The sequence below is a fragment of the Phyllobates terribilis genome, unplaced genomic scaffold (genome assembly GCF_046119375.1).
Source record: "Phyllobates terribilis strain yellow unplaced genomic scaffold, ASM4611937v1 Scaffold_34__1_contigs__length_13252353, whole genome shotgun sequence".
Taxonomy (NCBI): domain Eukaryota; kingdom Metazoa; phylum Chordata; class Amphibia; order Anura; family Dendrobatidae; genus Phyllobates; species Phyllobates terribilis.
This window is the reverse complement of record NW_027362794.1, coordinates 5,016,646-5,035,858: the sequence shown is the minus strand read 5'-3', so window position 1 is coordinate 5,035,858 and position 19,213 is coordinate 5,016,646. Positions and strand designations below refer to the sequence as shown.

Sequence of the window (19,213 nt, the reverse complement as noted above, 5' to 3'; positions counted from 1 at the left end):
GATGGCTGAATGTCACTGAGAAGCTCACAGAGACCGCCATAAGCAACAGTTTAAAAGAATGCCACAGACTAATCAACCAAACTTTTTGGGTTGGTTTCTCTTTTATAGTCTGCAGGCATTAAATGAAAGAAGTCAGTGTTCCAGCAGAGGGAGACAACGTTTCAGAAAAGGCATTGTAGCAAACCAAAAAAGAAATTTTAAGCGCAGCAGAGTAACCAGCTCACATACCTGTTAGCTCAGGTGAGTTTAAAAGGCTGCTGTTGATAACAAGGGCATTTGCTAAATAGATGGTGTGTGTGCAACAATATACTGAAAGGTCAATTATATTGTGCAGCTTATCTCACCACCTGTAGTTATTTAGGTGAAAGCTCCAAAATGCTTGCCTAATATGTCTGTTTATCCAAAAGGAAGTATAGAGGGAGAGCTAGATAGATAGCATTGCATTACATTACATGGCAATGCAATGCACAGTTGCTGAAGTTGAACCAAAATGAGCTTGTCATCTGGCTTCTGCAACTTTTAACATGAAAAATCCAATGAGGAGAAGAAAAGCAAAGCCAAAGAGTCCATCCCAAAATCCGACAAACAAGCCAAATGAACAAAAAGCATTGAATTCAATTCTTTCTGATTTTAGAAACTGCATTAAAGAAGGGGTGCACCGGTCCTGGAGATACTGCAATACCAGGTCAATGCGTGGAGTGGACAGAGCAAGCTCTTTTTCCATCTCCCTGTTCTAAAAATCCATTTAATATATGGTCCCCAGATAGGGGACGTATCAGATATTAAACTGATAAGAACAGATACTACACTTGATCTTAGCCAAAAGGCCGAGAAGCGATAACCAGAATTGGTTTCCGACTACGGTGCCACCCAAGGATTCTGAAAAGTCCATTTGTGGAGATGGCCACCTGGACTCCCGTTAAGAAGACATGCTGTCAACCTCTAGATCCCTCACATGCCTGCACTTTTCGGCTTGCTGCTGCTGCAATCCACGCGTTTTAGATCTGCATAACTCCACCTCTTTTAGCACAGTACCCTCAACCCCCGGCTGTTCCCACCCGCCTCAACACCGTTGGAAGGGAGGAGAACCAATTAAGGCGGGGGGGGGGGGGGGTGGAACGAGCAGCTGTCTACCCTTAGCAGGAGGGTTGCTGATTAATTACCTCTCCTGCTGCTGCTGCTGCTGCTGGCTGTCCAGCAGCAGACTGAAGGTGGCTGCTGCTGTGCGCAGGTATATAAAGGCTCAGAGCCTATTATGACACGCGCAGCCAGCGTTCCATTGCCACATTCCGTCTACTGCAGGCGGGATACCTGGATGGCTGAATGTCACTGAGAAGCTCACAGAGACCGCCATAAGCAACAGTTTAAAAGAATGCCACAGACTAATCAACCAAACTTTTTGGGTTGGTTTCTCTTTTATAGTCTGCAGGCATTAAATGAAAGAAGTCAGTGTTCCAGCAGAGGGAGACAACGTTTCAGAAAAGGCATTGTAGCAAACCAAAAAAGAAATTTTAAGCGCAGCAGAGTAACCAGCTCACATACCTGTTAGCTCAGGTGAGTTTAAAAGGCTGCTGTTGATAACAAGGGCATTTGCTAAATAGATGGTGTGTGTGCAACAATATACTGAAAGGTCAATTATATTGTGCAGCTTATCTCACCACCTGTAGTTATTTAGGTGAAAGCTCCAAAATGCTTGCCTAATATGTCTGTTTATCCAAAAGGAAGTATAGAGGGAGAGCTAGATAGATAGCATTGCATTACATTACATGGCAATGCAATGCACAGTTGCTGAAGTTGAACCAAAATGAGCTTGTCATCTGGCTTCTGCAACTTTTAACATGAAAAATCCAATGAGGAGAAGAAAAGCAAAGCCAAAGAGTCCATCCCAAAATCCGACAAACAAGCCAAATGAACAAAAAGCATTGAATTCAATTCTTTCTGATTTTAGAAACTGCATTAAAGAAGGGGTGCACCGGTCCTGGAGATACTGCAATACCAGGTCAATGCGTGGATTGGACAGAGCAAGCTCTTTTTCCATCTCCCTGTTCTAAAAATCCATTTAATATATGGTCCCCAGATAGGGGACGTATCAGATATTAAACTGATAAGAACAGATACTACACTTGATCTTAGCCAAAAGGCCGAGAAGCGATAACCAGAATTGGTTTCCGACTACGGTGCCACCCAAGGATTCTGAAAAGTCCATTTGTGGAGATGGCCACCTGGACTCCCGTTAAGAAGACATGCTGTCAACCTCTAGATCCCTCACATGCCTGCACTTTTCGGCTTGCTGCTGCTGCAATCCACGCGTTTTAGATCTGCATAACTCCACCTCTTTTAGCACAGTACCCTCAACCCCCGGCTGTTCCCACCCGCCTCAACACCGTTGGAAGGGAGGAGAACCAATTAAGGCGGGGGGGGGGTGGAACGAGCAGCTGTCTACCCTTAGCAGGAGGGTTGCTGATTAATTACCTCTCCTGCTGCTGCTGCTGCTGGCTGTCCAGCAGCAGACTGAAGGTGGCTGCTGCTGTGCGCAGGTATATAAAGGCTCAGAGCCTATTATGACACGCGCAGCCAGCGTTCCATTGCCACATTCCGTCTACTGCAGGCGGGATACCTGGATGGCTGAATGTCACTGAGAAGCTCACAGAGACCGCCATAAGCAACAGTTTAAAAGAATGCCACAGACTAATCAACCAAACTTTTTGGGTTGGTTTCTCTTTTATAGTCTGCAGGCATTAAATGAAAGAAGTCAGTGTTCCAGCAGAGGGAGACAACGTTTCAGAAAAGGCATTGTAGCAAACCAAAAAAGAAATTTTAAGCGCAGCAGAGTAACCAGCTCACATACCTGTTAGCTCAGGTGAGTTTAAAAGGCTGCTGTTGATAACAAGGGCATTTGCTAAATAGATGGTGTGTGTGCAACAATATACTGAAAGGTCAATTATATTGTGCAGCTTATCTCACCACCTGTAGTTATTTAGGTGAAAGCTCCAAAATGCTTGCCTAATATGTCTGTTTATCCAAAAGGAAGTATAGAGGGAGAGCTAGATAGATAGCATTGCATTACATTACATGGCAATGCAATGCACAGTTGCTGAAGTTGAACCAAAATGAGCTTGTCATCTGGCTTCTGCAACTTTTAACATGAAAAATCCAATGAGGAGAAGAAAAGCAAAGCCAAAGAGTCCATCCCAAAATCCGACAAACAAGCCAAATGAACAAAAAGCATTGAATTCAATTCTTTCTGATTTTAGAAACTGCATTAAAGAAGGGGTGCACCGGTCCTGGAGATACTGCAATACCAGGTCAATGCGTGGAGTGGACAGAGCAAGCTCTTTTTCCATCTCCCTGTTCTAAAAATCCATTTAATATATGGTCCCCAGATAGGGGACGTATCAGATATTAAACTGATAAGAACAGATACTACACTTGATCTTAGCCAAAAGGCCGAGAAGCGATAACCAGAATTGGTTTCCGACTACGGTGCCACCCAAGGATTCTGAAAAGTCCATTTGTGGAGATGGCCACCTGGACTCCCGTTAAGAAGACATGCTGTCAACCTCTAGATCCCTCACATGCCTGCACTTTTCGGCTTGCTGCTGCTGCAATCCACGCGTTTTAGATCTGCATAACTCCACCTCTTTTAGCACAGTACCCTCAACCCCCGGCTGTTCCCACCCGCCTCAACACCGTTGGAAGGGAGGAGAACCAATTAAGGCGGGGGGGGGGGGGTGGAACGAGCAGCTGTCTACCCTTAGCAGGAGGGTTGCTGATTAATTACCTCTCCTGCTGCTGCTGCTGCTGCTGGCTGTCCAGCAGCAGACTGAAGGTGGCTGCTGCTGTGCGCAGGTATATAAAGGCTCAGAGCCTATTATGACACGCGCAGCCAGCGTTCCATTGCCACATTCCGTCTACTGCAGGCGGGATACCTGGATGGCTGAATGTCACTGAGAAGCTCACAGAGACCGCCATAAGCAACAGTTTAAAAGAATGCCACAGACTAATCAACCAAACTTTTTGGGTTGGTTTCTCTTTTATAGTCTGCAGGCATTAAATGAAAGAAGTCAGTGTTCCAGCAGAGGGAGACAACGTTTCAGAAAAGGCATTGTAGCAAACCAAAAAAGAAATTTTAAGCGCAGCAGAGTAACCAGCTCACATACCTGTTAGCTCAGGTGAGTTTAAAAGGCTGCTGTTGATAACAAGGGCATTTGCTAAATAGATGGTGTGTGTGCAACAATATACTGAAAGGTCAATTATATTGTGCAGCTTATCTCACCACCTGTAGTTATTTAGGTGAAAGCTCCAAAATGCTTGCCTAATATGTCTGTTTATCCAAAAGGAAGTATAGAGGGAGAGCTAGATAGATAGCATTGCATTACATTACATGGCAATGCAATGCACAGTTGCTGAAGTTGAACCAAAATGAGCTTGTCATCTGGCTTCTGCAACTTTTAACATGAAAAATCCAATGAGGAGAAGAAAAGCAAAGCCAAAGAGTCCATCCCAAAATCCGACAAACAAGCCAAATGAACAAAAAGCATTGAATTCAATTCTTTCTGATTTTAGAAACTGCATTAAAGAAGGGGTGCACCGGTCCTGGAGATACTGCAATACCAGGTCAATGCGTGGAGTGGACAGAGCAAGCTCTTTTTCCATCTCCCTGTTCTAAAAATCCATTTAATATATGGTCCCCAGATAGGGGACGTATCAGATATTAAACTGATAAGAACAGATACTACACTTGATCTTAGCCAAAAGGCCGAGAAGCGATAACCAGAATTGGTTTCCGACTACGGTGCCACCCAAGGATTCTGAAAAGTCCATTTGTGGAGATGGCCACCTGGACTCCCGTTAAGAAGACATGCTGTCAACCTCTAGATCCCTCACATGCCTGCACTTTTCGGCTTGCTGCTGCTGCAATCCACGCGTTTTAGATCTGCATAACTCCACCTCTTTTAGCACAGTACCCTCAACCCCCGGCTGTTCCCACCCGCCTCAACACCGTTGGAAGGGAGGAGAACCAATTAAGGCGGGGGGGGGGGTGGAACGAGCAGCTGTCTACCCTTAGCAGGAGGGTTGCTGATTAATTACCTCTCCTGCTGCTGCTGCTGCTGCTGGCTGTCCAGCAGCAGACTGAAGGTGGCTGCTGCTGTGCGCAGGTATATAAAGGCTCAGAGCCTATTATGACACGCGCAGCCAGCGTTCCATTGCCACATTCCGTCTACTGCAGGCGGGATACCTGGATGGCTGAATGTCACTGAGAAGCTCACAGAGACCGCCATAAGCAACAGTTTAAAAGAATGCCACAGACTAATCAACCAAACTTTTTGGGTTGGTTTCTCTTTTATAGTCTGCAGGCATTAAATGAAAGAAGTCAGTGTTCCAGCAGAGGGAGACAACGTTTCAGAAAAGGCATTGTAGCAAACCAAAAAAGAAATTTTAAGCGCAGCAGAGTAACCAGCTCACATACCTGTTAGCTCAGGTGAGTTTAAAAGGCTGCTGTTGATAACAAGGGCATTTGCTAAATAGATGGTGTGTGTGCAACAATATACTGAAAGGTCAATTATATTGTGCAGCTTATCTCACCACCTGTAGTTATTTAGGTGAAAGCTCCAAAATGCTTGCCTAATATGTCTGTTTATCCAAAAGGAAGTATAGAGGGAGAGCTAGATAGATAGCATTGCATTACATTACATGGCAATGCAATGCACAGTTGCTGAAGTTGAACCAAAATGAGCTTGTCATCTGGCTTCTGCAACTTTTAACATGAAAAATCCAATGAGGAGAAGAAAAGCAAAGCCAAAGAGTCCATCCCAAAATCCGACAAACAAGCCAAATGAACAAAAAGCATTGAATTCAATTCTTTCTGATTTTAGAAACTGCATTAAAGAAGGGGTGCACCGGTCCTGGAGATACTGCAATACCAGGTCAATGCGTGGAGTGGACAGAGCAAGCTCTTTTTCCATCTCCCTGTTCTAAAAATCCATTTAATATATGGTCCCCAGATAGGGGACGTATCAGATATTAAACTGATAAGAACAGATACTACACTTGATCTTAGCCAAAAGGCCGAGAAGCGATAACCAGAATTGGTTTCCGACTACGGTGCCACCCAAGGATTCTGAAAAGTCCATTTGTGGAGATGGCCACCTGGACTCCCGTTAAGAAGACATGCTGTCAACCTCTAGATCCCTCACATGCCTGCACTTTTCGGCTTGCTGCTGCTGCAATCCACGCGTTTTAGATCTGCATAACTCCACCTCTTTTAGCACAGTACCCTCAACCCCCGGCTGTTCCCACCCGCCTCAACACCGTTGGAAGGGAGGAGAACCAATTAAGGCGGGGGGGGGTTGGAACGAGCAGCTGTCTACCCTTAGCAGGAGGGTTGCTGATTAATTACCTCTCCTGCTGCTGCTGCTGCTGCTGGCTGTCCAGCAGCAGACTGAAGGTGGCTGCTGCTGTGCGCAGGTATATAAAGGCTCAGAGCCTATTATGACACGCGCAGCCAGCGTTCCATTGCCACATTCCGTCTACTGCAGGCGGGATACCTGGATGGCTGAATGTCACTGAGAAGCTCACAGAGACCGCCATAAGCAACAGTTTAAAAGAATGCCACAGACTAATCAACCAAACTTTTTGGGTTGGTTTCTCTTTTATAGTCTGCAGGCATTAAATGAAAGAAGTCAGTGTTCCAGCAGAGGGAGACAACGTTTCAGAAAAGGCATTGTAGCAAACCAAAAAAGAAATTTTAAGCGCAGCAGAGTAACCAGCTCACATACCTGTTAGCTCAGGTGAGTTTAAAAGGCTGCTGTTGATAACAAGGGCATTTGCTAAATAGATGGTGTGTGTGCAACAATATACTGAAAGGTCAATTATATTGTGCAGCTTATCTCACCACCTGTAGTTATTTAGGTGAAAGCTCCAAAATGCTTGCCTAATATGTCTGTTTATCCAAAAGGAAGTATAGAGGGAGAGCTAGATAGATATCATTGCATTACATTACATGGCAATGCAATGCACAGTTGCTGAAGTTGAACCAAAATGAGCTTGTCATCTGGCTTCTGCAACTTTTAACATGAAAAATCCAATGAGGAGAAGAAAAGCAAAGCCAAGGAGTCCATCCCAAAATCCGACAAACAAGCCAAATGAACAAAAAGCATTGAATTCAATTCTTTCTGATTTTAGAAACTGCATTAAAGAAGGGGTGCACCGGTCCTGGAGATACTGCAATACCAGGTCAATGCGTGGAGTGGACAGAGCAAGCTCTTTTTCCATCTCCCTGTTCTAAAAATCCATTTAATATATGGTCCCCAGATAGGGGACGTATCAGATATTAAACTGATAAGAACAGATACTACACTTGATCTTAGCCAAAAGGCCGAGAAGCGATAACCAGAATTGGTTTCCGACTACGGTGCCACCCAAGGATTCTGAAAAGTCCATTTGTGGAGATGGCCACCTGGACTCCCGTTAAGAAGACATGCTGTCAACCTCTAGATCCCTCACATGCCTGCACTTTTCGGCTTGCTGCTGCTGCAATCCACGCGTTTTAGATCTGCATAACTCCACCTCTTTTAGCACAGTACCCTCAACCCCCGGCTGTTCCCACCCGCCTCAACACCGTTGGAAGGGAGGAGAACCAATTAAGGCGGGGGGGGGGTGGAACGAGCAGCTGTCTACCCTTAGCAGGAGGGTTGCTGATTAATTACCTCTCCTGCTGCTGCTGCTGCTGCTGGCTGTCCAGCAGCAGACTGAAGGTGGCTGCTGCTGTGCGCAGGTATATAAAGGCTCAGAGCCTATTATGACACGCGCAGCCAGCGTTCCATTGCCACATTCCGTCTACTGCAGGCGGGATACCTGGATGGCTGAATGTCACTGAGAAGCTCACAGAGACCGCCATAAGCAACAGTTTAAAAGAATGCCACAGACTAATCAACCAAACTTTTTGGGTTGGTTTCTCTTTTATAGTCTGCAGGCATTAAATGAAAGAAGTCAGTGTTCCAGCAGAGGGAGACAACGTTTCAGAAAAGGCATTGTAGCAAACCAAAAAAGAAATTTTAAGCGCAGCAGAGTAACCAGCTCACATACCTGTTAGCTCAGGTGAGTTTAAAAGGCTGCTGTTGATAACAAGGGCATTTGCTAAATAGATGGTGTGTGTGCAACAATATACTGAAAGGTCAATTATATTGTGCAGCTTATCTCACCACCTGTAGTTATTTAGGTGAAAGCTCCAAAATGCTTGCCTAATATGTCTGTTTATCCAAAAGGAAGTACAGAGGGAGAGCTACATAGATAGCATTGCATTACATTACATGGCAATGCAATGCACAGTTGCTGAAGTTGAACCAAAATGAGCTTGTCATCTGGCTTCTGCAACTTTTAACATGAAAAATCCAATGAGGAGAAGAAAAGCAAAGCCAAAGAGTCCATCCCAAAATCCGACAAACAAGCCAAATGAACAAAAAGCATTGAATTCAATTCTTTCTGATTTTAGAAACTGCATTAAAGAAGGGGTGCACCGGTCCTGGAGATACTGCAATACCAGGTCAATGCGTGGAGTGGACAGAGCAAGCTCTTTTTCCATCTCCCTGTTCTAAAAATCCATTTAATATATGGTCCCCAGATAGGGGACGTATCAGATATTAAACTGATAAGAACAGATACTACACTTGATCTTAGCCAAAAGGCCGAGAAGCGAAAACCAGAATTGGTTTCCGACTACGGTGCCACCCAAGGATTCTGAAAAGTCCATTTGTGGAGATGGCCACCTGGACTCCCGTTAAGAAGACATGCTGTCAACCTCTAGATCCCTCACATGCCTGCACTTTTCGGCTTGCTGCTGCTGCAATCCACGCGTTTTAGATCTGCATAACTCCACCTCTTTTAGCACAGTACCCTCAACCCCCGGCTGTTCCCACCCGCCTCAACACCGTTGGAAGGGAGGAGAACCAATTAAGGCGGGGGGGGGGTGGAACGAGCAGCTGTCTACCCTTAGCAGGAGGGTTGCTGATTAATTACCTCTCCTGCTGCTGCTGCTGCTGCTGGCTGTCCAGCAGCAGACTGAAGGTGGCTGCTGCTGTGCGCAGGTATATAAAGGCTCAGAGCCTATTATGACACGCGCAGCCAGCGTTCCATTGCCACATTCCGTCTACTGCAGGCGGGATACCTGGATGGCTGAATGTCACTGAGAAGCTCACAGAGACCGCCATAAGCAACAGTTTAAAAGAATGCCACAGACTAATCAACCAAACTTTTTGGGTTGGTTTCTCTTTTATAGTCTGCAGGCATTAAATGAAAGAAGTCAGTGTTCCAGCAGAGGGAGACAACGTTTCAGAAAAGGCATTGTAGCAAACCAAAAAAGAAATTTTAAGCGCAGCAGAGTAACCAGCTCACATACCTGTTAGCTCAGGTGAGTTTAAAAGGCTGCTGTTGATAACAAGGGCATTTGCTAAATAGATGGTGTGTGTGCAACAATATACTGAAAGGTCAATTATATTGTGCAGCTTATCTCACCACCTGTAGTTATTTAGGTGAAAGCTCCAAAATGCTTGCCTAATATGTCTGTTTATCCAAAAGGAAGTATAGAGGGAGAGCTAGATAGATAGCATTGCATTACATTACATGGCAATGCAATGCACAGTTGCTGAAGTTGAACCAAAATGAGCTTGTCATCTGGCTTCTGCAACTTTTAACATGAAAAATCCAATGAGGAGAAGAAAAGCAAAGCCAAAGAGTCCATCCCAAAATCCGACAAACAAGCCAAATGAACAAAAAGCATTGAATTCAATTCTTTCTGATTTTAGAAACTGCATTAAAGAAGGGGTGCACCGGTCCTGGAGATACTGCAATACCAGGTCAATGCGTGGAGTGGACAGAGCAAGCTCTTTTTCCATCTCCCTGTTCTAAAAATCCATTTAATATATGGTCCCCAGATAGGGGACGTATCAGATATTAAACTGATAAGAACAGATACTACACTTGATCTTAGCCAAAAGGCCGAGAAGCGATAACCAGAATTGGTTTCCGACTACGGTGCCACCCAAGGATTCTGAAAAGTCCATTTGTGGAGATGGCCACCTGGACTCCCGTTAAGAAGACATGCTGTCAACCTCTAGATCCCTCACATGCCTGCACTTTTCGGCTTGCTGCTGCTGCAATCCACGCGTTTTAGATCTGCATAACCCCACCTCTTTTAGCACAGTACCCTCAACCCATGGCTGTTCCCACCCGCCTCAACACCGTTGGAAGGGAGGAGAACCAATTAAGGCGGGGGGGGGGGTGGAACGAGCAGCTGTCTACCCTTAGCAGGAGGGTTGCTGATTAATTACCTCTCCTGCTGCTGCTGCTGCTGCTGGCTGTCCAGCAGCAGACTGAAGGTGGCTGCTGCTGTGCGCAGGTATATAAAGGCTCAGAGCCTATTATGACACGCGCAGCCAGCGTTCCATTGCCACATTCCGTCTACTGCAGGCGGGATACCTGGATGGCTGAATGTCACTGAGAAGCTCACAGAGACCGCCATAAGCAACAGTTTAAAAGAATGCCACAGACTAATCAACCAAACTTTTTGGGTTGGTTTCTCTTTTATAGTCTGCAGGCATTAAATGAAAGAAGTCAGTGTTCCAGCAGAGGGAGACAACGTTTCAGAAAAGGCATTGTAGCAAACCAAAAAAGAAATTTTAAGCGCAGCAGAGTAACCAGCTCACATACCTGTTAGCTCAGGTGAGTTTAAAAGGCTGCTGTTGATAACAAGGGCATTTGCTAAATAGATGGTGTGTGTGCAACAATATACTGAAAGGTCAATTATATTGTGCAGCTTATCTCACCACCTGTAGTTATTTAGGTGAAAGCTCCAAAATGCTTGCCTAATATGTCTGTTTATCCAAAAGGAAGTACAGAGGGAGAGCTACATAGATAGCATTGCATTACATTACATGGCAATGCAATGCACAGTTGCTGAAGTTGAACCAAAATGAGCTTGTCATCTGGCTTCTGCAACTTTTAACATGAAAAATCCAATGAGGAGAAGAAAAGCAAAGCCAAAGAGTCCATCCCAAAATCCGACAAACAAGCCAAATGAACAAAAAGCATTGAATTCAATTCTTTCTGATTTTAGAAACTGCATTAAAGAAGGGGTGCACCGGTCCTGGAGATACTGCAATACCAGGTCAATGCGTGGAGTGGACAGAGCAAGCTCTTTTTCCATCTCCCTGTTCTAAAAATCCATTTAATATATGGTCCCCAGATAGGGGACGTATCAGATATTAAACTGATAAGAACAGATACTACACTTGATCTTAGCCAAAAGGCCGAGAAGCGAAAACCAGAATTGGTTTCCGACTACGGTGCCACCCAAGGATTCTGAAAAGTCCATTTGTGGAGATGGCCACCTGGACTCCCGTTAAGAAGACATGCTGTCAACCTCTAGATCCCTCACATGCCTGCACTTTTCGGCTTGCTGCTGCTGCAATCCACGCGTTTTAGATCTGCATAACTCCACCTCTTTTAGCACAGTACCCTCAACCCCCGGCTGTTCCCACCCGCCTCAACACCGTTGGAAGGGAGGAGAACCAATTAAGGCGGGGGGGGGGGGGTGGAACGAGCAGCTGTCTACCCTTAGCAGGAGGGTTGCTGATTAATTACCTCTCCTGCTGCTGCTGCTGCTGCTGGCTGTCCAGCAGCAGACTGAAGGTGGCTGCTGCTGTGCGCAGGTATATAAAGGCTCAGAGCCTATTATGACACGCGCAGCCAGCGTTCCATTGCCACATTCCGTCTACTGCAGGCGGGATACCTGGATGGCTGAATGTCACTGAGAAGCTCACAGAGACCGCCATAAGCAACAGTTTAAAAGAATGCCACAGACTAATCAACCAAACTTTTTGGGTTGGTTTCTCTTTTATAGTCTGCAGGCGTTAAATGAAAGAAGTCAGTGTTCCAGCAGAGGGAGACAACGTTTCAGAAAAGGCATTGTAGCAAACCAAAAAAGAAATTTTAAGCGCAGCAGAGTAACCAGCTCACATACCTGTTAGCTCAGGTGAGTTTAAAAGGCTGCTGTTGATAACAAGGGCATTTGCTAAATAGATGGTGTGTGTGCAACAATATACTGAAAGGTCAATTATATTGTGCAGCTTATCTCACCACCTGTAGTTATTTAGGTGAAAGCTCCAAAATGCTTGCCTAATATGTCTGTTTATCCAAAAGGAAGTATAGAGGGAGAGCTAGATAGATAGCATTGCATTACATTACATGGCAATGCAATGCACAGTTGCTGAAGTTGAACCAAAATGAGCTTGTCATCTGGCTTCTGCAACTTTTAACATGAAAAATCAAATGAGGAGAAGAAAAGCAAAGCCAAAGAGTCCATCCCAAAATCCGACAAACAAGCCAAATGAACAAAAAGCATTGAATTCAATTCTTTCTGATTTTAGAAACTGCATTAAAGAAGGGGTGCACCGGTCCTGGAGATACTGCAATACCAGGTCAATGCGTGGAGTGGACAGAGCAAGCTCTTTTTCCATCTCCCTGTTCTAAAAATCCATTTAATATATGGTCCCCAGATAGGGGACGTATCAGATATTAAACTGATAAGAACAGATACTACACTTGATCTTAGCCAAAAGGCCGAGAAGCGATAACCAGAATTGGTTTCCGACTACGGTGCCACCCAAGGATTCTGAAAAGTCCATTTGTGGAGATGGCCACCTGGACTCCCGTTAAGAAGACATGCTGTCAACCTCTAGATCCCTCACATGCCTGCACTTTTCGGCTTGCTGCTGCTGCAATCCACGCGTTTTAGATCTGCATAACTCCACCTCTTTTAGCACAGTACCCTCAACCCCCGGCTGTTCCCACCCGCCTCAACACCGTTGGAAGGGAGGAGAACCAATTAAGGCGGGGGGGGTGGAACGAGCAGCTGTCTACCCTTAGCAGGAGGGTTGCTGATTAATTACCTCTCCTGCTGCTGCTGCTGCTGCTGGCTGTCCAGCAGCAGACTGAAGGTGGCTGCTGCTGTGCGCAGGTATATAAAGGCTCAGAGCCTATTATGACACGCGCAGCCAGCGTTCCATTGCCACATTCCGTCTACTGCAGGCGGGATACCTGGATGGCTGAATGTCACTGAGAAGCTCACAGAGACCGCCATAAGCAACAGTTTAAAAGAATGCCACAGACTAATCAACCAAACTTTTTGGGTTGGTTTCTCTTTTATAGTCTGCAGGCATTAAATGAAAGAAGTCAGTGTTCCAGCAGAGGGAGACAACGTTTCAGAAAAGGCATTGTAGCAAACCAAAAAAGAAATTTTAAGCGCAGCAGAGTAACCAGCTCACATACCTGTTAGCTCAGGTGAGTTTAAAAGGCTGCTGTTGATAACAAGGGCATTTGCTAAATAGATGGTGTGTGTGCAACAATATACTGAAAGGTCAATTATATTGTGCAGCTTATCTCACCACCTGTAGTTATTTAGGTGAAAGCTCCAAAATGCTTGCCTAATATGTCTGTTTATCCAAAAGGAAGTATAGAGGGAGAGCTAGATAGATAGCATTGCATTACATTACATGGCAATGCAATGCACAGTTGCTGAAGTTGAACCAAAATGAGCTTGTCATCTGGCTTCTGCAACTTTTAACATGAAAAATCCAATGAGGAGAAGAAAAGCAAAGCCAAAGAGTCCATCCCAAAATCCGACAAACAAGCCAAATGAACAAAAAGCATTGAATTCAATTCTTTCTGATTTTAGAAACTGCATTAAAGAAGGGGTGCACCGGTCCTGGAGATACTGCAATACCAGGACAATGCGTGGAGTGGACAGAGCAAGCTCTTTTTCCATCTCCCTGTTCTAAAAATCCATTTAATATATGGTCCCCAGATAGGGGACGTATCAGATATTAAACTGATAAGAACAGATACTACACTTGATCTTAGCCAAAAGGCCGAGAAGCGATAACCAGAATTGGTTTCGAACTACGGAGCCACCTAAGGATCCTGAAAAGTCCATTTGTGGAGATGAGCTCCTGGACTCCCGTTAAGAAGACATGCTGTCAACCTCTAGATCCCTCACATGCCTGCACTTTTCGGCTTGCTGCTGCTGCAATCCACGCGTTTTAGATCTGCATAACTCCACCTCTTTTAGCACAGTACCCTCAACCCCCGGCTGTTCCCACCCGCCTCAACACCGTTGGAAGGGAGGAGAACCAATTAAGGCGGGGGGGGGGGGTGGAACGAGCAGCTGTCTACCCTTAGCAGGAGGGTTGCTGATTAATTACCTCTCCTGCTGCTGCTGCTGCTGCTGGCTGTCCAGCAGCAGACTGAAGGTGGCTGCTGCTGTGCGCAGGTATATAAAGGCTCAGAGCCTATTATGACACGCGCAGCCAGCGTTCCATTGCCACATTCCGTCTACTGCAGGCGGCATACCTGGATGGCTGAATGTCACTGAGAAGCTCACAGAGACCGCCATAAGCAACAGTTTAAAAGAATGCCACAGACTAATCAACCAAACTTTTTGGGTTGGTTTCTCTTTTATAGTCTGCAGGCATTAAATGAAAGAAGTCAGTGTTCCAGCAGAGGGAGACAACGTTTCAGAAAAGGCATTGTAGCAAACCAAAAAAGAAATTTTAAGCGCAGCAGAGTAACCAGCTCACATACCTGTTAGCTCAGGTGAGTTTAAAAGGCTGCTGTTGATAACAAGGGCATTTGCTAAATAGATGGTGTGTGTGCAACAATATACTGAAAGGTCAATTATATTGTGCAGCTTATCTCACCACCTGTAGTTATTTAGGTGAAAGCTCCAAAATGCTTGCCTAATATGTCTGTTTATCCAAAAGGAAGTATAGAGGGAGAGCTAGATAGATAGCATTGCATTACATTACATGGCAATGCAATGCACAGTTGCTGAAGTTGAACCAAAATGAGCTTGTCATCTGGCTTCTGCAACTTTTAACATGAAAAATCCAATGAGGAGAAGAAAAGCAAAGCCAAAGAGTCCATCCCAAAATCCGACAAACAAGCCAAATGAACAAAAAGCATTGAATTCAATTCTTTCTGATTTTAGAAACTGCATTAAAGAAGGGGTGCACCGGTCCTGGAGATACTGCAATACCAGGTCAATGCGTGGAGTGGACAGAGCAAGCTCTTTTTCCATCTCCCTGTTCTAAAAATCCATTTAATATATGGTCCCCAGATAGGGGACGTATCAGATATTAAACTGATAAGAACAGATACTACACTTGATCTTAGCCAAAAGGCCGAGAAGCGATAACCAGAATTGGTTTCCGACTACGGTGCCACCCAAGGATTCTGAAAAGTCCATTTGTGGAGATGGCCACCTGGACTCCCGTTAAGAAGACATGCTGTCAACCTCTAGATCCCTCACATGCCTGCACTTTTCGGCTTGCTGCTGCTGCAATCCACGCGTTTTAGATCTGCATAACTCCACCTCTTTTAGCACAGTACCCTCAACCCCCGGCTGTTCCCACCCGCCTCAACACCGTTGGAAGGGAGGAGAACCAATTAAGGCGGGGGGGGGGGTGGAACGAGCAGCTGTCTACCCTTAGCAGGAGGGTTGCTGATTAATTACCTCTCCTGCTGCTGCTGCTGCTGCTGGCTGTCCAGCAGCAGACTGAAGGTGGCTGCTGCTGTGCGCAGGTATATAAAGGCTCAGAGCCTATTATGACACGCGCAGCCAGCGTTCCATTGCCACATTCCGTCTACTGCAGGCGGGATACCTGGATGGCTGAATGTCACTGAGAAGCTCACAGAGACCGCCATAAGCAACAGTTTAAAAGAATGCCACAGACTAATCAACCAAACTTTTTGGGTTGGTTTCTCTTTTATAGTCTGCAGGCATTAAATGAAAGAAGTCAGTGTTCCAGCAGAGGGAGACAACGTTTCAGAAAAGGCATTGTAGCAAACCAAAAAAGAAATTTTAAGCGCAGCAGAGTAACCAGCTCACATACCTGTTAGCTCAGGTGAGTTTAAAAGGCTGCTGTTGATAACAAGGGCATTTGCTAAATAGATGGTGTGTGTGCAACAATATACTGAAAGGTCAATTATATTGTGCAGCTTATCTCACCACCTGTAGTTATTTAGGTGAAAGCTCCAAAATGCTTGCCTAATATGTCTGTTTATCCAAAAGGAAGTATAGAGGGAGAGCTAGATAGATAGCATTGCATTACATTACATGGCAATGCAATGCACAGTTGCTGAAGTTGAACCAAAATGAGCTTGTCATCTGGCTTCTGCAACTTTTAACATGAAATTCCAATGAGGAGAAGAAAAGCAAAGCCAAAGAGTCCATCCCAAAATCCGACAAACAAGCCAAATGAACAAAAAGCATTGAATTCAATTCTTTCTGATTTTAGAAACTGCATTAAAGAAGGGGTGCACCGGTCCTGGAGATACTGCAATACCAGGTCAATGCGTGGAGTGGACAGAGCAAGCTCTTTTTCCATCTCCCTGTTCTAAAAATCCATTTAATATATGGTCCCCAGATAGGGGACGTATCAGATATTAAACTGATAAGAACAGATACTACACTTGATCTTAGCCAAAAGGCCGAGAAGCGATAACCAGAATTGGTTTCCGACTACGGTGCCACCCAAGAATTCTGAAAAGTCCATTTGTGGAGATGGCCACCTGGACTCCCGTTAAGAAGACATGCTGTCAACCTCTAGATCCTTCACATGCCTGCACTTTTCGGCTTGCTGCTGCTGCAATCCACGCGTTTTAGATCTGCATAACTCCACCTCTTTTAGCACAGTACCCTCAACCCCCGGCTGTTCCCACCCGCCTCAACACCGTTGGAAGGGAGGAGAACCAATTAAGGCGGGGGGGGGGTGGAACGAGCAGCTGTCTACCCTTAGCAGGAGGGTTGCTGATTAATTACCTCTCCTGCTGCTGCTGCTGCTGCTGGCTGTCCAGCAGCAGACTGAAGGTGGCTGCTGCTGTGCGCAGGTATATAAAGGCTCAGAGCCTATTATGACACGCGCAGCCAGCGTTCCATTGCCACATTCCGTCTACTGCAGGCGGGATACCTGGATGGCTGAATGTCACTGAGAAGCTCACAGAGACCGCCATAAGCAACAGTTTAAAAGAATGCCACAGACTAATCAACCAAACTTTTTGGGTTGGTTTCTCTTTTATAGTCTGCAGGCATTAAATGAAAGAAGTCAGTGTTCCAGCAGAGGGAGACAACGTTTCAGAAAAGGCATTGTAGCAAACCAAAAAAGAAATTTTAAGCGCAGCAGAGTAACCAGCTCACATACCTGTTAGCTCAGGTGAGTTTAAAAGGCTGCTGTTGATAACAAGGGCATTTGCTAAATAGATGGTGTGTGTGCAACAATATACTGAAAGGTCAATTATATTGTGCAGCTTATCTCACCACCTGTAGTTATTTAGGTGAAAGCTCCAAAATGCTTGCCTAATATGTCTGTTTATCCAAAAGGAAGTATAGAGGGAGAGCTAGATAGATAGCATTGCATTACATTACATGGCAATGCAATGCACAGTTGCTGAAGTTGAACCAAAATGAGCTTGTCATCTGGCTTCTGCAACTTTTAACATGAAAAATCCAATGAGGAGAAGAAAAGCAAAGCCAAAGAGTCCATCCCAAAATCCGACAAACAAGCCAAATGAACAAAAAGCATTGAAATCAATTCTTTCTGATTTTAGAAACTGCATTAAAGAAGGGGTGCACCGGTCCTGGAGATACTGCAATACCAGGTCAACGCGTGGAGTGGACAGAGCAAGCTCTTTTTCCATCTCCCTGTTCTAAAAATCCATTTAATATATGGTCCCCAGATAGGGGACGTATCAGATATTAAACTGATAAGAACAGATACTACACTTGATCTTAGCCAAAAGGCCGAGAAGCGATAACCAGAATTGGTTTCCGACTACGGTGCCACCCAAGAATTCTGAAAAGTCCATTTGTGGAGATGGCCACCTGGACTCCCGTTAAGAAGACATGCTGTCAACCTCTAGATCCTTCACATGCCTGCACTTTTCGGCTTGCTGCTGCTGCAATCCACGCGTTTTAGATCTGCATAACTCCACCTCTTTTAGCACAGTACCCTCAACCCCCGGCTGTTCCCACCCGCCTCAACACCGTTGGAAGGGAGGAGAACCAATTAAGGCGGGGGGGGGGTGGAACGAGCAGCTGTCTACCCTTAGCAGGAGGGTTGCTGATTAATTACCTCTCCTGCTGCTGCTGCTGCTGCTGGCTGTCCAGCAGCAGACTGAAGGTGGCTGCTGCTGTGCGCAGGTATATAAAGGCTCAGAGCCTATTATGACACGCGCAGCCAGCGTTCCATTGCCACATTCCGTCTACTGCAGGCGGGATACCTGGATGGCTGAATGTCACTGAGAAGCTCACAGAGACCGCCATAAGCAACAGTTTAAAAGAATGCCACAGACTAATCAACCAAACTTTTTGGGTTGGTTTCTCTTTTATAGTCTGCAGGCATTAAATGAAAGAAGTCAGTGTTCCAGCAGAGGGAGACAACGTTTCAGAAAAGGCATTGTAGCAAACCAAAAAAGAAATTTTAAGCGCAGCAGAGTAACCAGCTCACATACCTGTTAGCTCAGGTGAGTTTAAAAGGCTGCTGTTGATAACAAGGGCATTTGCTAAATAGATGGTGTGTGTGCAACAATATACTGAAAGGTCAATTATATTGTGCAGCTTATCTCACCACCTGTAGTTATTTAGGTGAAAGCTCCAAAATGCTTGCCTAATATGTCTGTTTATCCAAAAGGAAGTATAGAGGGAGAGCTAGATAGATAGCATTGCATTACATTACATGGCAATGCAATGCACAGTTGCTGAAGTTGAACCAAAATGAGCTTGTCATCTGGCTTCTGCAACTTTTAACATGAAAAATCCAATGAGGAGAAGAAAAGCAAAGCCAAAGAGTCCATCCCAAAATCCGACAAACAAGCCAAATGAACAAAAAGCATTGAAATCAATTCTTTCTGATTTTAGAAACTGCATTAAAGAAGGGGTGCACCGGTCCTGGAGATACTGCAATACCAGGTCAACGCGTGGAGTGGACAGAGCAAGCTCTTTTTCCATCTCCCTGTTCTAAAAATCCATTTAATATATGGTCCCCAGATAGGGGACGTATCAGATATTAAACTGATAAGAACAGATACTACACTTGATCTTAGCCAAAAGGCCGAGAAGCGATAACCAGAATTGGTTTCCGACTACGGTGCCACCCAAGGA

The 19,213-nt window shown here is 45.2% G+C and overlaps 15 non-coding genes across 15 annotated transcripts; all 15 read right to left on the bottom strand.

Annotated features, from left to right (window-relative positions):
- Positions 1-648: 648 nt before the first annotated feature.
- On the bottom strand, positions 649-839 carry LOC141181294 (U2 spliceosomal RNA). Its single transcript, XR_012256885.1, has one exon. It is a non-coding gene; the product is annotated as a U2 spliceosomal RNA (small nuclear RNA).
- Positions 840-1,962: 1,123 nt separating this feature from the next.
- LOC141181716 (U2 spliceosomal RNA) lies at positions 1,963-2,153 on the bottom strand. Its single transcript, XR_012257267.1, has one exon. It is a non-coding gene; the product is annotated as a U2 spliceosomal RNA (small nuclear RNA).
- Positions 2,154-3,268: 1,115 nt separating this feature from the next.
- Positions 3,269-3,459, bottom strand: LOC141181293 (U2 spliceosomal RNA). Its single transcript, XR_012256884.1, has one exon. It is a non-coding gene; the product is annotated as a U2 spliceosomal RNA (small nuclear RNA).
- Positions 3,460-4,580: 1,121 nt separating this feature from the next.
- On the bottom strand, positions 4,581-4,771 carry LOC141181292 (U2 spliceosomal RNA). Its single transcript, XR_012256883.1, has one exon. It is a non-coding gene; the product is annotated as a U2 spliceosomal RNA (small nuclear RNA).
- A 1,119-nt stretch (positions 4,772-5,890) lies between these two features.
- LOC141181291 (U2 spliceosomal RNA) lies at positions 5,891-6,081 on the bottom strand. Its single transcript, XR_012256882.1, has one exon. It is a non-coding gene; the product is annotated as a U2 spliceosomal RNA (small nuclear RNA).
- Positions 6,082-7,199: 1,118 nt separating this feature from the next.
- LOC141181290 (U2 spliceosomal RNA) lies at positions 7,200-7,390 on the bottom strand. Its single transcript, XR_012256881.1, has one exon. It is a non-coding gene; the product is annotated as a U2 spliceosomal RNA (small nuclear RNA).
- A 1,118-nt stretch (positions 7,391-8,508) lies between these two features.
- On the bottom strand, positions 8,509-8,699 carry LOC141181547 (U2 spliceosomal RNA). The gene has a single exon (XR_012257113.1). It is a non-coding gene; the product is annotated as a U2 spliceosomal RNA (small nuclear RNA).
- Positions 8,700-9,817: 1,118 nt separating this feature from the next.
- On the bottom strand, positions 9,818-10,008 carry LOC141181289 (U2 spliceosomal RNA). Its single transcript, XR_012256880.1, has one exon. It is a non-coding gene; the product is annotated as a U2 spliceosomal RNA (small nuclear RNA).
- Positions 10,009-11,127: 1,119 nt separating this feature from the next.
- On the bottom strand, positions 11,128-11,318 carry LOC141181545 (U2 spliceosomal RNA). Its single transcript, XR_012257111.1, has one exon. It is a non-coding gene; the product is annotated as a U2 spliceosomal RNA (small nuclear RNA).
- A 1,121-nt stretch (positions 11,319-12,439) lies between these two features.
- LOC141181286 (U2 spliceosomal RNA) lies at positions 12,440-12,630 on the bottom strand. Its single transcript, XR_012256878.1, has one exon. It is a non-coding gene; the product is annotated as a U2 spliceosomal RNA (small nuclear RNA).
- A 1,116-nt stretch (positions 12,631-13,746) lies between these two features.
- LOC141181429 (U2 spliceosomal RNA) lies at positions 13,747-13,937 on the bottom strand. Its single transcript, XR_012257007.1, has one exon. It is a non-coding gene; the product is annotated as a U2 spliceosomal RNA (small nuclear RNA).
- A 1,120-nt stretch (positions 13,938-15,057) lies between these two features.
- Positions 15,058-15,248, bottom strand: LOC141181285 (U2 spliceosomal RNA). Its single transcript, XR_012256877.1, has one exon. It is a non-coding gene; the product is annotated as a U2 spliceosomal RNA (small nuclear RNA).
- Positions 15,249-16,366: 1,118 nt separating this feature from the next.
- On the bottom strand, positions 16,367-16,557 carry LOC141181284 (U2 spliceosomal RNA). Its single transcript, XR_012256876.1, has one exon. It is a non-coding gene; the product is annotated as a U2 spliceosomal RNA (small nuclear RNA).
- A 1,118-nt stretch (positions 16,558-17,675) lies between these two features.
- Positions 17,676-17,866, bottom strand: LOC141181537 (U2 spliceosomal RNA). The gene has a single exon (XR_012257104.1). It is a non-coding gene; the product is annotated as a U2 spliceosomal RNA (small nuclear RNA).
- Positions 17,867-18,984: 1,118 nt separating this feature from the next.
- LOC141181536 (U2 spliceosomal RNA) lies at positions 18,985-19,175 on the bottom strand. Its single transcript, XR_012257103.1, has one exon. It is a non-coding gene; the product is annotated as a U2 spliceosomal RNA (small nuclear RNA).
- Positions 19,176-19,213: the final 38 nt, after the last annotated feature.